At 38.9% G+C, this 17,681-nt stretch overlaps 1 pseudogene; it reads right to left on the bottom strand.

The window, feature by feature from the left end:
• Nucleotides 1-2,807: 2,807 nt before the first annotated feature.
• The window catches only part of LOC117534732, a 57,566-nt pseudogene continuing 42,692 nt past the window's right edge, over nucleotides 2,808-17,681 (bottom strand).

The following is a 17,681-nucleotide window of genomic DNA, read 5'->3' as shown; positions in this document are numbered from 1 at the left end:
CTGTCATCATTAATGGACGTCTCTTTAAAATGACCGCTCAAAGGAGAGGAGTTCTCATTTCTCTAACCGCCTACTGCTTCCCCTCCTCTCTCCTCGGCTCGCATCTCCTGTGGGCGGGACTAAGTATCGAGGATAGGAGTCGAGGAGGGGAGTTAGAGAAATGAGAAAGGGCCTAAGTCTCAAGGATAGGAGTCGAGGAGGGGAGTTAGAGAAATGAGAAAGGGTGACCAAATACCAAATACCTTGTTAATAATAATAATAATAATAATAATAATAATAAAAGATTACATTTTTATAGCGTTTTTCAAGGGACCCAAGGCCGCTTTACATGCTGTGAACAAACAAACAAACACACAAGCAATGAAGTATTAACACGTTAAACGTTATTGATCCCACATTGGGAATTATTTAGTTACATCAGCAGCTCTTCAACGTCCTCATTAAAACTCTGAATAAACGGGCCGTGTGTTAAGGAGACATTTCTGTAAAAAGATATCAACATTGCTTTATATATATATTTTTTAATTAGTTATTGTGATTGAATTATAGATTGTTATTTTATTTATTGTACTATTAGAATTTTTATTTCATAATTTTTACTAATTAATTTGATTATTTTATCATTCTCAAAACAGAGGTTCAAACGACCATAAACAGGAAACGTTTGGACATTTATCAAAACAGCAGCTGGGTCACATGATCTGTCCCAGGTCAGCTGACTGGATCAGACCAATAGAAAGAGGTTAAAAAAAAAGGATATTAAATTGTGTCATTTTTAATAAAAACATCCATCAACACGAAGCCTTTTTTGTAATTGTCCAATAATGAGACAATTGTTGTCTTTCTTTAACTAGTAATCAGACTGCAATGCGATATTAAATAACGTCCCCGTCATAAAGTCAAGCGCAACAAATACTTCAGACATCTCCTAACACTTCTCCTGGTGGTTTCACTACATTAATAACATCTGTTAAATGAAAAAGGCTTTTGCATCAAGGGTTTTCTTTTTTAATTGCATTTGCTTAATTTGAGTGAATATTCTTTAAGGAACTAGTTTTTTTTATATAAAAACATTTGAAACAAATAATGTATTTAATTTTTATTTTTACCACTTTGTGTTTTTAGTTTCAGTAAACGTTTTATTTTCATATTACATTTCTTTATAGATATTTTTTCAAGTTTTTGTGATTTATTTATGTATTTTATTTATTATTTTATTTTCTGTTTTTCTTATTATTTAATTATTATTATTATTTTTTAATACATTTCTAATTCAATATTGTTTTCAAGTTTTATGTAAAAATGTTTGAAAACAATAATGCATTTAATTCTTATTCGTATCACTCAGGGTTTCCAATGACATTATGATGGCATCGGATGCAGGTGATGGCGTGGTTCTGGTGTTGTTGGACCTGAGTGCAGCGTTTGACACAGTGGACCACGCGATCATGCTAGATAGACTCAGGGAGTGGGTAGGAATCTCAGGGTCTGCCCTCCAGTGGTTTTCCTCGTACCTCAGCAGGAGAAGTTTCTTTGTGGTGGTGGGCCCGTTCTCATCACACAGCACTCCCCTATCCTGGGGACTGCCCCAGGGTTCTGTTTTAGCCCCCCTTCTTTTGGCCCTTTACATGCTTCCATTAGGTCCCTTAATTAGCCAATTCAAGACTGTCTCGTTTCACTGTTACGCAGATGATATCCAGATATATTTCTCTTTCAAACCCGTCAAAACAGAGAATTAAAACACCTTGATTACATGTCTGTCTGCCATTGAGGAGTGGATGTCAAGCAACTTCCTACAGCTCAATGCATCAAAAACGGAAGTCTTGATCTCAGCGGCTGATAATATCGCCTCTAAGGTAGCAAGCCACCTGGGTTCATTTAGTGGTAACGTTAGGGCAAACATAAAAAACCTTGGTGCAACCTTCGATCAGTCTATGCTACTAGACAAACACATCAAACTCCTGACCCGTACCTGTTTGTTCCACCTCAGGAACATTGCCAAGCTCAGGGGGTTTCTATCCAATGCAGAACTGGAGATGGCTATCCATGCCTTTATTTCATCCAGGCTTGATTACTGTAATGCTCTGTTCTCCTGCCTCAACAAAACATCAATAAACCGGCTACAACAGGTCCAAAATGCTGCAGCCAGATTACTCACTCGGTCCAAAAAAACATGCAACATCACTCCAATCCTTTCTGCCCTGCACTGGCTCCCTGTTCATCTCAGAACCCAATGTAAGGTATTGGTTTACACATATAGAGCTGGCCATGGCCAAGCCCCCGCCTACATTAACGACCTTATCCACCCTCACAGGACAACCCGGACCCTGAGGTCCTCTGAGGCTAAAAACTAAGAGGGACCGTGGTGGCCGCTATGGAATGAACTCCCAAAGAAACTGAGAGCCTCTGTCTCAGTGGAGGTTTTTAAGGAGCAGCTAAAGACTCAACTTTTCCGACATGCTTTTGGGGCGTCGGAGGAGGTGAGTTTGTAGCTGGTTTTCATTGGTGTTTTATCCTATATTTTACTGGATGTGTTTTATGCCTTTTATTAAAAACACTTTTTTTTTTCTTTCAATGTTTAAAATCTGTCATACCAGTCCCATGTTTATATATTATTATTATGATTATTTTAAGTATTATTATTATTAATAATAATGTAATTATGGCAGCTTAACGAGGCTAGCAGTTTAACCTTGGACATATAATATTTTATATATGGAATAACAAGGCTACAAGAAAACCATGGCTGAAACACGGCATAGTAAAACATTTCTTCATAGTTCAATGAAACACAAGAAAGTCCCCTCAGATGTTAAGAACTTTACAGATACATGCAGCTAAATATAACATGTTAACAGGTTAAGATACACAAGGAGGTAAAAGGTATGATAATAACAAATGAAATACAGTGTTACGTTCCCTCCTAAACTAGGGGTACAAAGGGAAGTAACAAAATATGAAAATAACCGGGAGAGAGGAAACTGATTTGGCAAAATTAGTGGATAATGTTTAATTTTTTGAAAAGGAAGAAGGCTCACCAGCCAATTTACAAAACAAACTTAAGATGAACTGAGAACAACTTTCTCCTAAAAGAAAGTGACTGAAGTACTCCATGCACAAAGATAAACTGGAGCATATCTCCTAACAATGAACAAGTTAAACTAACAGGTCTCACACAGAGACACCACACTACACATGCTGCACACGTCACACAAGCAGCCCAGGAGAAGGATTATGAAAACTGAATTATGATTTCTCTCAGAAAGATAAGACACAAGAGAAGTGAATAGATCCAACAATATAGAACCCTATACAATAAAGTGAACATATAGGTACAACAGAAATACAAATGTATAGTAATAAAAACGTCATCATTCTAATAAAGGTTAAACGATTAAAATATAATGAAACCAACGTAAAAATAAATGTTGTTATTGAAAATGTTAAATAACTAATATGAGATAAAACCCTTCCTATATCATAAATGAAACAATATAAAAGTAGGTAAATAATAAAGACTAAAAGACCATCTAAAGTCGGGGGTTGCTAATAAAAAGGTAATCCAAAGAGATGTGTCTTTAGCTGGCGTTTAAAAAAGTCCACTGAGCCTCTCTGATATTTCCTGGTGTTCCACAGTTTGGGAGCGTAGTGGAGAAAAGCCTCACCCATTTTATTTTGGGGGACTTTAGGTATATTCAAAAAGCTGAGCAGGACCTCGGGGCTTGTCCAGGGACATAAAACGAGACCGACTGTGAATTGAGGTCTGTCAGTCAGACTTCCATTCAGAAAGACTCTTCATATATAACAATACAGCTCTCAGGACATCAGGAGGAGGAAACATCTAGCTTGGCTCTCATACTTGTTCAAAACTATGCAGTGTGGATTTGCTCATGGAGTTTAAGGTTGATACTTTGAGAAAACGTAGTCCCACACTCTTCACACCAGTATGTTTTTTTTTCTTCTGGTGTGAACATGTTGATGTCTTTGGAGAGCACCTGATTGAGTGAACGTTTTCCCACACTCATCACACCAGTACGGTTTTTCTCCAGTGTGAATACGTTGATGTGCTTTGAGATGACCTGATTCAGTGAAAGTTGTCCCACACTCTTCACACCAGTACGGTTTCTCTCCAGTGTGAATACGTTGATGTGATTTGAGAGCACCTGATGTAGTGAAAGTTTTCCCACAATCTTCACAGCTGTACGGTTTTTCTCCTGTGTGAACATGTTGATGTCTTTGGAGAGCACCTGATGTAGTGAACATTTTCCCACACTCTTCACACCAGTACGGTTTTTCTCCAGTGTGAATACGTTGATGTGTTTTGAGATGACCTGATTCAGTGAAAGTTTTCCCACACTCTTCACACCAGTACGGTTTTTCTCCAGTATGAATACGTTGATGTTTTTGGAGAGAACTTGATGTAGTGAACGTTTTCCCACACTCTTCACACCAGTACGGTTTTTCTCCTGTGTGAATACGTTGATGTGTTTTGAGAGAACTTGATGTAGTCAAAGTTTTCCCACACTCTTCACAGCTGTACGGTTTTTCTCCTGTGTGAATACGTTGATGTCTTTTGAGATGACCTGATTCAGTGAAAGTTGTCCCACACTCTTCACACCAGTACGGTTTTTCTCGAGTATGAATACGTTGATGTCTTTTGAGAGCACCTGATGTAGTGAACGTTTTCCCACACTCTTCACACCAATACGGTTTTTCTCCTGTGTGAATAAATTGATGTATTTTGAGATAATTTGATGTAGTGAATGTTTTCCCACAGTCTTCACAGCTGTACGGTTTTTCTCCAGTATGAATATGCAGGTGGCGCTTTAAATCTCTAGATCTTGTAAAGGATTTGTCACATTGCTGACAGCTGTGACGTCTCTCTCTTCCTTTCGGTTTCTAGAACAGACGGACAAAGAAAGAGAGAAAGTCAATCTAAGAAGCATAAATACATACAGTTAACACAATAAAAACTCACTTAATATAAACCTTGACTTAACGGAATACTACTTTTACTAGCTGTTTGTGTTTAGTATATTAGATACAACAACATTCTAACCACATTGTAAACCAGAAGTGGGGGATTCGAGTCACATAACTTGACTCGGGTCACATATTTTTGGACTTGAGACTTGCTTGACTAACATTGATAAAATCCTCGACTTGACTTTGACTTGGTATTCATGACTTGAGCATTGACTTAGGCTTGAGACAGATGACTCGAAAGGACTTTACTTTCTAAAATAAAATAAAATATTTGCATTTGTACGAAGCCCAAAGGGCAATGAAAAAAAAGCATGAGAAAGTTACCAGTGCGCCAAGTAGGAAGTGGAGTGCACAGGAGACAGACGTTTCATTGCAGACTGTTATGTTGATGTGGGGAAATAGCAGTGCATACATTATTTGAGATATATTTCGAACTCGGACTTCAATTTAGGGACATTTCGGCCAGGGGTGTAGAGCCATTTGTTTAAGCACCGGATCGGCAAAACAGGTGAGTCTGTGAACCAGTCTGCCTTGATCTATGAATTCATGTCCAGGACTCTCACAATATCTGCTGCCCACAGCTGTTTTATAGAAGGAAAACCTCCTTCACTTCATGAAATCTCTGCAGCACCAGGAGGCAGTAACGTGAAACTCAGCAGAATCTGAGAAGAGCAGCACCAGCTGCAAAGAGCTGTGCCTTTTACTGTTTACTTCGCTGTGTTTACCTTCATTAGAACAGCTTAAGAGCGACTGCTACGTTTTAACAAAACATACCTCTACACACACATTGAACTGCCTGATTATTCCCCATATTATGATTTCAGAGCCCCACTCTCCATTGTTGCTAATGTTGAAAATAAAACTCTACTTTCAGAATCGCCTACAGCGGAGATTCAGCCGGCCACCACTTCCATCCATCATTCTCACAAACCTGCGCTCATTGAGCAACAAAGTGGACACACTCAGGACATACACCAGGGCCCTTTCTCATTTCTCTAACTCCCCTCCTCGACTCCTATCCTTGACTCCTATCCTCAAGACTTAGTCCCGCCCACAGGAGATGCGAACGGAGGAGTCGAGGAGGGGAGCCGAGGAGATAGGAGGGGAAGCAGCAGGCGGTTAGAGAAATGAGAACTCCTCTCCTCTGAGCGGTCATTTTAAAGAGACGTCCATTAATGATGACAGGAGGCACAGCAGCCCTCTGTCTGATGGACAGATGTGTTCATGACAACGTATACATTTACTTTTAATTCATTCACAGTGTGGTATAATGAAATAACAGGTTACAGATGCGGACACACACACACATATATATATATTTATATAAATATATACCATTTCAGAATCAAACCGAGCACTAAATAACGTAACACTATCAGAGACTGGATATATATCCCCCCCTCCCCTCTCTCTCTGGTTGCTACAATGAGGGAAATAAATTACGGGCCAAAAGTTTTATTTACAAGTATTAAAAGTAAGCAGAGGACACCAAACCATCTGAAACCTGTCTGTCCGCTGCATCTACGCACTGTACAACACACACACACCTACAGCTCCTAAAGCATATAATCAGGCTACAGCCGTTGTGCATTTTATTATGTGAAGCACAAAATGGTTTTAGAAAAATATCGACTCTCAAATACAGAGAGTAATGTAGGCCTGTTATACTGAGTGATATATATTTTACACACTGCTCTCCTTTCTGCACGGACCTCACAGCTGTTCTCTCTGTAAACATCACGTTGTGATGAGAGCAGTTAATAAAATAATATCCAGGGGATGCATGCAGAGCTGTCATTGGCTGAGATAAGTCCGGCCGTGCGTCACAACTCTTTGAATCATCTCTGTTCCCGGAAATGCATCCACGAAGGAGCCGTGGAGGACCGTGGAGGACCCATCAGTGTATCTTCGGTTATAGCTCCTCCAGAGAGACTCCTCGACACTCGATCCTCGGTCCTCAAAGTGCATTTAGAGAAATGAGATGTCCTTCAACATGGCGCGCTGAAATTCATTTCTGGGTCACTACCGGAGGACCGAGGAGTCGAGGAGGGGGATTTGATGAAATGAGAAAGGGCCCAGGTACTGTCATGAATATCGTCAGGACTCTTTATTAAGTTTCACGGAGAGTTGGCTACAATCTACAATGCCTGAATCTCTCTTTGAGATACCCGGATTCACCCTTGTTCGAGCAAACAGGGATGTGAACTCGGGGAAAACCAGAGGAGGCGCAACTATTTGTGTGTATATTAATGATCTGTGGTGCCGATCATACACAGAAAAATGTAAAACCTGCAATCCCAACGTAGAAATTCTTGGCATGACGTTAAGACCCTTTCATCCTCTAATCTGCCAAGAGAATTCGGGTGTATTTTACTGTTTGTCATTTACGTGCCTCCCAGCGGCAGAGCGTCACTGGCGGACGGCTCCATCGCTGACCGTGTTCACGAGCTGCAACTCAGCCACCCTGATGCACCGGCAATAGTGCTCTGGGACATGAAGCAATGTCGCCTGGAGACTGTGTTACCTTGGTTCCAACAGTATGTTTGTTGGAGTAATATTCGGGTTTCAATTTCGTTATTCGGATATTCGTTTTTTCGTTTGCGATTGAATTTATTGAAATCTCCAATATCAACGTAAGAGCTTGTGCCTGTTCGGGGGTGCTAACACTTAACCATAAACGTTATTGTTTATTTTCTCCGTCTTTATATGTAGATATGACAGCTTCCTGTCAACAGCGCTAACTCTCCTTCAAAATGAAAGCATGTCCATAAAAAATAGGAAGCCAAGCCAAATTACACTTAAGACATATACAACTGCAGCGAAAGTAACAAACACAATGCAATATCCTTTTCAATTTCAAAGAACACAAATTGTTATATACATTAACTATAAAACAACAATATTGTAGAATAACAAAATTAATGCCGTGAATAAACCGAAATACACGTGTTGAAGCGGTTTGCCGCTGATTACTACTATACTGCTGCTGGTTTATAAAGCATTGAATGTTTTAGGCCCAAAATACATTTCTGACCTCCTGCTAAACTCTGAACCATCTAGTTCTCTCAGGTCTTCTGGTCTGCTTTCTGTCCCCAGAGTCAGAGCTAAACATGGAGAAGTTCAGTTATTATGCTCTAAACATCTGGAACAAACTCCCGGATACCTGCAGGTCCGCTCCAACTCTGACTACTTTTAAATCCAGGCTGAAGACTTTTATTTTTGCCGCTGCTTTTAATTGAGCTGTTCATATCTTGCACTGCACCTCTTATTCATGTATTTTGTCTTTTAATGTTTATTCTATTATCTTTGACTGTTTTTAAATGCCAATTTCTTAATGTTTTTGTAAAGCACTTTGAAAGGTGCTGTATAAATAAATGTGCCTTGTAGGGCTGTGCAATTAATCGTATTTTAATCACGATTACGATTATGGCTGGCGACGATTATGAAAACAGCATAATTGACAAAATACGATTATTTTGCTGGGTGCGCTTTCGCCCCTCCCTAAAAGCCCTAAATGTGTTGTGAGTGTTCAGCGCGAGCAACACGTTAAAAAGAAGGGTCGCGGGGAGATTCCCAGTCGATCGCGAGATGTGTCTAAAAATAGAACAACAATATTCTGTTTTATCGTTAATGTCCTGTAACATAATCTTCCTGTGCCAGAATAATGCACTTGAACGTATCAAAGCTTTGTGATTGGCCGGCGTCACCCCATGTGTCGGACGTGGCTGGTGGGCAGTGGGCACTATTTCGCTGACGTTGTCCGTGTCGACAGGAGTGACAGTCCGCACACATACAAGACCACAATTATGGCAGAAGCAAAAAAGCCCAAAATATATAATTTTCACTCCGAGTGGGAGGATGATTATTTTTGTATCTATTCTAATTCAAAGTCCATCTGTCTCATCTGCAATGCGAGCGTGGCTTTATCGAAGAAGGGTAATTTAGGAGCGGCATTTCAAAAGAGTGCACAAATGCTACGAGACGGAATTCCCTCCTAATTCTGCCCTACGCTCCCAAAAGGGGAGGGGCCTGAAAGGACAGCTAAATGCACAGCAGTCCATTTTCACCTGGCCCAACAACAAGAGCAAGGCTGCTACCAGAGCATCTTATCGTGTCAGTCACATTCTTGCCAAACACACGAAAAAACGGCGAAGTTGTGAAAGAAGCATTCCTGGAGGCTGCCGACGCGCTTTTTGGGGACAGTAAAAATAACAGTAGCATTTCAACAGGTTTTTTATATAATTAAAACTCAAGTTAGATACCGTTATTAATCAGCTGTAAGTTTTAGTTTGTTTGAATTTATTCATTATAATTATTGTACAAAATGGTATAAGAATGCAAACATTAAGATCTGTTCTGTTTAAATTGATTATAGTATATTATCAATTCAGGTTAAGAAACTAGTGTTGCTTGCATCCTATTTTAAAAAAGGCATTTATTTTTATACTCTACTAAAATGCAACAAAAAATGGGTTTGATTCTATTAATTTTGTCTTTTTTTATTGCACTTTGGCAGCAGATTCCTGAGTAGCTTCAGATCTGAGTTGTCTTATTAGTAAGCCTAATTTATACTTTTGTAGCAACACTATTTTTATATAATGGCAAAGAAAGGGTTCAGAGTATTTTCTTTTTTTCCTGTGTCATATGTGGCAGCACTGCCACAAGTTCCTCTTCAGAGAGGGTCTTCAGTACAGGTGGCAATATTGTCACCTGCCTGCTCTCGTCTCTGAAACCAGACCATGTAAACAGGCTGGTGTTTCTTGCAAAAAATCTTTAAGAGATGACATGAGCAGCCCTACCAGCATTTGCCACGGTGGCCAAAACATTTTTATTTGGTCTTAAATTGTAGTTCAACATTTATTTCCTGTTACTTCTGGACGATGATGGTTGGCCAGCCTTCAACGTTTAACTGAGTGGAATATGTTGAATATGTTTTACCAAAATGTTGGCTATATGTTAAGGAGTTTTCAGTAGGTTGTGACAGTGCACTGCAACATATTTGATTTAATTTATTTTGGTCTAATTTATTTTTATTTATCATATTAATATATGTTTAGTATGGTTTTGGAAGTGCGCTCCAACATATTTGTTGATCTTGTTTATTGGTAAAATATTATTTGTTTTAAAGTTCAATAAATGGTCAATGAATAATCGTGGTATCAATTATTGACCCAAATAATCGTGATTATGATTTTTGCCATAATCGCACAGCCCTAGTGCCTTGCCTTACTCTCTACACCAGGGGTCTCCAACCTTTCTTCATCTAATGCGGCTTTCACACCAGCGCTTTTCCCTTTCTAGCTCCGAGCGGGAGCTTTTCTCGTTCAGCTCCGGTTTCCCTTTTCTGCTCCCGCTCTGTTCACACCCTCCAGAGCCCGACTGGTGCTGCTGCGTCATGACGTCACCGTTTACGTCGCTGATTTTCTCCCCAACGGCGTTACGGCGCTCACTACAACAACAACAACAACGGGGAACTGCGTCGCGTCGATGATCGTGTTGCTTTTAATCACACGAAGCCAGAATAAATTAAATAACGACTTCTCCAACCGTATACTTTTTTCCATAGTGCCGTGGTTCATTGTTTATTAATGTGTTTCTGCGGCATTTACCGACCGCTGCAGTGTTGGCTGCTCTTCCACGGGAGTTTATTCTCCCGTTAGCTCCCGGTTAGCTCACACTGCAGCGGCCGCTCTAAAGTATTCACTGTCCGACTCACACAAGCAGCTGATATATATCCCAGTTCCCCTTAGCCTAAGTGAATGTGTGTCAGTCTGAATTGACGCTGTTTGGTATCACAACGCTGTTATGAAAGTTTCTCTGGTATAAAATGGGTGATGTTAGCATAGCAACCGAAGCTAAACTGACTACTTGCTATTGCTATCCTATTGTGGCATAAGCCGTTTTCTACAGGCAGATTTTACCGGCGTATTTGTATTATGATTCTACTTGTGATAGTCGGACACGACAACCTGTGCAGCCCATGTATTGATTCCATCCGATAGCTGCTATAATACAAAACAACACGTCTGCCTCTCTCCACAATGATCAATAACAGTGAACGGATGGTCAAAGTAAGGTACAGATAAACAGAATCACACGAAGCCTGGTTAGTGTTGCCTGACTTTATAAAGTGTGTTTATAAGCACTACTGCTTGTAGGCAGGCATGACAGTCGACCCATGTTCAGGGGAGGTGGGTTTAGTTTCCTGCACGCCTCGACGTAAGAGAGACGTAAGCGACGCCACCTCTTAGCTCCGAAGCTCTTGCCTCTAGACCGACAATTTTTTGGAGCTGGAAGTGAACCGGATTCCAGAGCTAAGAGCCGGCGCCGCTGCGGTGTGAACAGGAAAAACCGGCGCTTTTCAGGCTCCAGCTCCGAGCCGGAGCTGAAAAAGCGCTGGTGTGAAAGAGGCATGTGAGCTACTTTAAAAAAAGGAAAGTGGCCAAGAGCGACTTGCATCACATCGCTTACATTTATTCACTAGCACTCATCAGTTGAATTAAGCTACTTTCCTACGTGTGAAATTGCAACACCCAAAGCTTATCAAAAATCTGAACTTCACATCAAGGTCCAAGAAAACATCAATTTCTCACATATTATTATGGCCCACATAGTAAGTGCATCACTGAAAATTCCAATACATGTCCAAGAAAAAAAGACAATGTTTTCTGTGAGGGTCTCACTAGCACTGAGATAGCTATCCATCCAGTTAAACCGTTTGAAAGAAAACTCCAGCGCAGTTGTCAGTTTTACTGAAGTCTCTTTACTTGGTGAAACTGTAAAGACAATACAGACATAACAGTTTATTATTGACTGCCCGACGGACGAGCTAAATAAACAGAATACTTCACACAATTAGCTACGGCACACAAACTGAGAAGCTAATCAGCCTAGCCGCTAGTAGCTTAGCCGCAAAGAATACTCACTGCATTCCTACAAACATAAACATTTTACATACAACATATTCCCATTAAGCCACAGCCTGTCGGACAATAACACTCACAGACGATGCATGAACCAGCGGGAAATACGAAGCACAACCCATGGAGAGCAGACGTCCGTTCATGAAACAACCCAAGCTACACGTGGAGCACACAACAAGTTCGTTCTCCTAGCAACAGGAATCGAAAAAACCACTAGCAAGCAGCAGTGTCAACCAACCACCACAAGGTGGTGCCAAAACACAGCCAAGAAACACATACACCACAGATATACACCAAAAGCACACATCAAGGACAGAACATTTCACTTCTTATTATGGCCCACATAGTAAATACATCACCTTAATCACCACCTTACAAGCATCTTATGGCACATGTGTAAAATAAGTGGCATTCACTCTTTTTCACAGTTAGTGAGATGAATGGCGCTGCATGGAGTCCACCAGAGGTGTATCCTGGAGTGTAGTGTACCCACTTAGGTTCACTCTAATAGTCATTTAAATGTTCATCAGTCAGTCTTGTTCTGTATTTAGATTTCATGACATTCATGTCAGAAAAAGCTGCTTCACAAAGGTATGTAGAACAGAACCAAATAAAGCAGACATTTTCAGTGCTGCTTGGTGAATGTTCTTATAGTTTTCTGGGTCTAAGGCTCCAGAAATGTTCCAGAGTTTTGCCGAGACTTAAGCTGAACATGATTTGGAGATCTCCAAAATCCACAGGATTGACACTGAACAGCTCAGCCATCTTCTTATAAACCATAATAAATCAATTGTATAGGTCTAGCCTCCCTATATCTGTGTGTGAAATTGTTCCATCCTCAAAAACTAATACTTCTGCAGTCTAGCTGCAGGTTCTAGTCTTCTGTTAAAAAAAGGACACCGAATGTCCTGAATGTGGCATCACAAACAGGACTTGAGTCTGAACACAGCAGGCAACAGGAGTATTTACAGCATATAAAAACAAAAATACTGCATGTGGGTGCACACTTATATTCTCTGTCTTACTGTTACATAAATCCCATGAATGTATGAGCTTAAGTTAGCTATATCATCTCAATCAGCGATTAAGTGAATAATAAAGTTTCTATCAGGTTACTATCAGCCTGTCACTCATTATTTTTAGGGAGGGGGCGGGGTTTGGAGGAACAGAGGAGACGGTGATCGCTGAAGCTTTCCTCCTGCCTTCACAAACTTTACACAAGTATTTATCAACTGAAAATAGCAAGAGGACATTTATACTCCAAGACTTGATTAAATCCACCAAAAACCTGACATGACGATAACGCAAGTATTTTTGAAACATAAATCCATGTGTGTCTGAGCCGCAGCGACACGGACTGATTCAGGTGCATTTATTGTTGTCGGATTTTTTCTACACAGTCTGTGAACGGCGAGCTACTGAAAAGCTACCGGTAGCTCGCGATTGACGTGTTAGAGACGAGACCCCTGCTCTCCACTGATGATTGTCGTACCAACACACCACATCAATTCATAATTAAGTACTCTGATGATACTGCAATAATATCTCTGCTAAGTAACACAGACGACCCTTAGCTGCACCAACAGGCTGTAATCAGGCGGTTGAGTGGACTGATAACAATGCTCTTGAGATCAACATCAAGAAAACTGAGGAAATCATTTTTGGCTCAACATCTGACTCCCATAAAGTCCTCATTGTCATCCATACAGATGAAATCAAGCAGGGAGTTTCATACAAATACTTGGGTGTAATGATTGACCACCTGCTGTCATGGAAAGAGAACATTGAATATCTGAGCAAAAGGACAAAACAAAGAATGTATTTTCTCCGCCGCCTTAGGTCTTTTTGGCCGAGCAGAGAAATTCTTCAGTTGTTCTTTTCATCTGTGATCGTGTCTGCTCTGCAGTTGTTGGTCCACCCTGTCAGAGACTTTCTGACTCAGCAGACCATAATAACCTGAGAGGCTGTCCAACAACATCATCTGGGACCCAAAGCATGCTCTGAACAGAGAATATGAACTGCTGCCATCTAATGGAGATTCAATAAAGTCAGACTGAAGCATCCTTTGTGCTCCAGTCAGTCCTCTCAGTAAATACAGAGCTGAATCCAGATCAAATGCACGCTGAAGGCTCTTTGAGCAGGTTTTCTCTCACTGATCCTGCTGTTATGTTACATGTTTGTTATTTGTTTTTCATGTCTTGATATTTGTTTATGTTGATGTTACACATGGAGCTGCTGTGATGCAAGTCACATTTCAGACTTGATCAAGAAAGTATTATCGTATACAACAACTTTATAACCTATATCTAACCATATTGTGCATTCATATTGTATTTTCTAACAGGTTGTGATCTTTCATTTGGGGATAACAGTGTTAGGAATATATTGTGATGAAGTGCACACTGACCTGAGCTCCAGGGGTCTTTTTCTTCTCCTCCATGCTGCTCTCAGTGCTCCTTCTCCAGCTGTGTCTCTGAAATAATCAACACAACTAGAGCTGACACAAAACAAGACAACTCAATGCAACCAACAGACACAACAAAACAAATCTACTTACTTTATTTGAGTATTTCTATGTAATGCTACTTTCTACTTTTAGAACAGTTCAGAGGTAAATGGTGTACTTTTACTCCACTACATGTATTTAATATATTTAGTTACTTTACAGATCTGGATTAATGATGTGAAATATAATCAAGTGTTAAATCAGACTTTAGTTCCACCTGGAGTAAATTCACAAGCTACCCTGCAGTATACAGTCACACACACACACACACACACACACACACACACACACACACACACACACACACACACACACACACACACACACACACACACACACACACACACACACACACACACACACACACACACACACACACACACACACACACACACACACACACACACACACACACACACACACACACACACACACACACACACACACACACACACACACACACACACACACACACACCACACACACACACACACACACACACACACACACACACACACACACACACACACACACACACACACACACACACACACACACACACACACACTCTCTGTCTCTGAAGGATGTTACCTCTCTCTCTCTTCGTCCTGGTTCTTCAGTCTTTCTTCTCCTTGATAAAACACTGCCGTTAAACACACTGATCTCCCTTGCATGCCTTTACTTATGTTTACCGATCAGCCACGTTGTATAAAAAGCTACGAACAAAGAACGGGAGGCAACAAAAACACGGTTTAAGGGATAAAAGCACGGCTAAATCACCCTCCAGTGATAAACTAACTCTTTGTGTGTTTTTTTAATGTCTCTTAAACACATTACATTCGGTATAAAATCTGCATCAACGTCTGTTAGCAACGTGTAGCTTCTGAGGACTGGAAGCTAGAAACGGACCGCCGCAATGCATCATGGGATTAGAGTTTTTCTTTAAACATGATTTCACTGCCCCCTGTGGTGAAACAATAGAATAAACTATCGCTATTAAAATAAATAATAATTACAAAATTAATAATAATAGATATATAAAGATGAGATGGGTCAGACGGATTTTAAAGGTTGTGGAAAATGTTTGTGTTTGTAATGATATATTTTTGTAATGATTGATTATTAAAGTGTTATCAGAGCTGGTTTATTTGTATTGCTATTTAACTATATTTTATTACGGTGTAAAAGGTTTTTTTGTTTTATATTAGATTTCTTGTTTTTTATATTTTAAGTATGCACCATGACATCAAGTCAAATTCCTAGTATGTGCAAACCCACCAATAAACCCGTTTCTGATTCTGAAAGGTGCAGCTAGTTGGAATTAAAAATAATAATAATGAAAGATATAAAAATCTTGGCAAAAATATTTTTTGTTTTGTGTAATTGAAAACACTATTATTAATATGATAGTGTTTTCAAATAACATTTATAATAAAATAATAAGTAAAATAAGAAAATGAAAAAAATAGTAAGAATAAAATGATGTAAAAATGAATAAATAATTAAAATAAGAAAATAATAATTAAATATATCAAATAAAACATAATATAATATATAATTAAATCACAAAAACTACCTTGAAGAAATATATATAAAGAAATGTAATATAGAAACTATTTTTTACTAAAGCAAGAATTATAAAATTAAGAATTAAATATATTCTTTTTTTCAACTATTGTTATATTATATATTATATATATGTATTATAATATATAATATATATATATATACGACAGCAATTCACTTCACTGCCCCCTTGTTGCGAACAAATAGAAAAAACGAACGGTATTAAAATAAATAATAATTACATTATTAATAATAATAATAATAATAATAATAATAATAATAATACATATAAATATGGGACTGGTATGACAGATTTTAAACATTGGGAACAATGTTTTTGTTTGTGGTAATACATTTTTTTAATATGTTTTGAATATAATGATTGATCATGAAAGTGTTCTCAAAGCTGGTAAAGATGCAGCTAGTTTGAATGACTTTGTATACTGCAGGGGAGCTTGTGAATTTACTCCAGGTGGAACTAAAGTCTGATTTAACACTTTATTATATTTCACATCATTCATCCACATCTGTGAAGTAACTAAAGGTATTAAATACATGTAGTGGAGGAAAAGTACACAATTTACCTCTGAACTGTAGTGGGGTAAAAGTAAAAAGTAGCAAAAGTAAAGTACAAGTATCTCAAAATTGTACTTAAGTACAGTTACTTTACACATCTGTTAAAGATACATCTGAAGTGTTTTGCGTATTTGGTTTAGATATATTTACTAACTTTTACTAAATGATGTCTTGTCAGAAAGTGTTTCCAATTGTGAAGTAAAAACTTCTTTGCAGCAATGTTGAGCCAATCATGAAATTAGTGAAACTGGATTCGCCTGTCAATACACTGATATTTATTGAGAGCCTGAGCGGCCGGAGAGTTCACAGCATATTACAGTTCCCTGCAAGACACCAGCCAACTCTGCCCCAAAAGCGCCAAGCACCCATCTATACATGGAGAAGAGGAGGGCCCTAAAACACGCGGGTTTTCCTTTAATGCATGCCAGATGTCGAGACAAAGACTCGTTGCATTGTAAACCCACATGAGCCAAGCTTCTCCCCCACAAGACATCAGATGACCTCTTGACCTGTGTCTTCCTGAGAAGCTATGGATCACATTACAGGCAGGAATACACTTCAACCATATTAAACAGATTCCCGAGGACAAATCACTAAACTCTATATACTTTAACAAGACCAAAATATTCCTTTACAGATCCACCCTTTTATCAATTTATGATAATCAATTAACATTAGTCTAAAGAATATTTCAGTCAATACTTAAGTCAATAAGCGTCTTCAGAGTTGTGTGGGCTCACTCACATTAATTACATCAAAAGTAGAACAAGATTGAAAACACTTCAATCACCATGACAAGATACAATCAATCATAATAAAATCATCTCTCTTCAGTGTTTTGCATCATTTGTCAAAAAGCACAATAATAAACACATGAAATACAACAATATTATAGCAAAATGTATGTTTCAAAAATAAGATATTTTATCATTTATCACTCAGTTAATCTCCTTCATCAAACACAAATTCTAAATCAGCTTACATCTCAAAGATTTACTTCAAGGCAATTACTTATTAAAACACAATTAGAATTTAGGATTTATAATAAATCCAATTGAGGTATAAATCAGACTTCAACTATCAATCATTATGTCATCTCAAAATCTGAAGGGAAAACTGAACAA

Source organism: Gymnodraco acuticeps, unplaced genomic scaffold (genome assembly GCF_902827175.1).
Source record: "Gymnodraco acuticeps unplaced genomic scaffold, fGymAcu1.1, whole genome shotgun sequence".
NCBI classification, from domain to species: Eukaryota; Metazoa; Chordata; class Actinopteri; order Perciformes; family Bathydraconidae; genus Gymnodraco; species Gymnodraco acuticeps.
Note: the sequence above shows the minus strand (reverse complement) of the source record. Positions and strands in the feature narration are given on the sequence as shown.